The sequence below is a fragment of the Penaeus monodon genome, chromosome 21, assembly GCF_015228065.2.
Source record: "Penaeus monodon isolate SGIC_2016 chromosome 21, NSTDA_Pmon_1, whole genome shotgun sequence".
Classification (NCBI taxonomy): Eukaryota; Metazoa; Arthropoda; class Malacostraca; order Decapoda; family Penaeidae; genus Penaeus; species Penaeus monodon.
The window spans coordinates 14,161,723-14,162,265 of NC_051406.1; the positions used below are offsets into that span (position 1 = coordinate 14,161,723).

The following is a 543-nucleotide window of genomic DNA, read 5'->3' on the forward strand; positions in this document are numbered from 1 at the left end:
CAGATCCAGTGGTTTAAAACCTTCCTTTAAGAATCAGAGTGACTGCTATTATTTAGAAAGAATTTGTGACTAAAATACTTGTTTGCATGTGGTGTATATAGCTGCACAGTTACAAGTCATGTAGAATGTAATATAGAAGTAGCAAATTAACAAGAATGAACACATGAGAGGGACATTTTTACAGCACTTGGGATGATAATATTCATTGTAAAAGAATATATCATTCAGACATGATAATATTGTTTTACTATAACACCAAAGTATATAATTAAATTTCACATTAGTTACAGAGTAATCATCACCACAAGTTTCTTTTTTCTTGTCTTGGTATCATGTGGATAAATTTGTATACAAGGCTTTTACCTGCTACCATTACATTTGACTTTTGAATATCTAGTATATAGCATTATGAGTGATGAAAAGAAAACCCTTTCCTTTTTCAGTAAGTGATTATAGATATACTGTGGTGCAGTCATCTCATTATCATAATTGCTAGAGACAAGGCTGAGTGTTGTAGAGATATCCATAATTTTTGCTTTGCTT

At 30.9% G+C, this 543-nt stretch overlaps 1 protein-coding gene across 1 annotated transcript in view; it reads left to right on the forward strand.

Annotated features, from left to right (window-relative positions):
- The window catches only part of LOC119586251 (RUN domain-containing protein 1-like), an 8,728-nt gene that overhangs the window by 4,265 nt on the left and 3,920 nt on the right, over positions 1 to 543 (forward strand).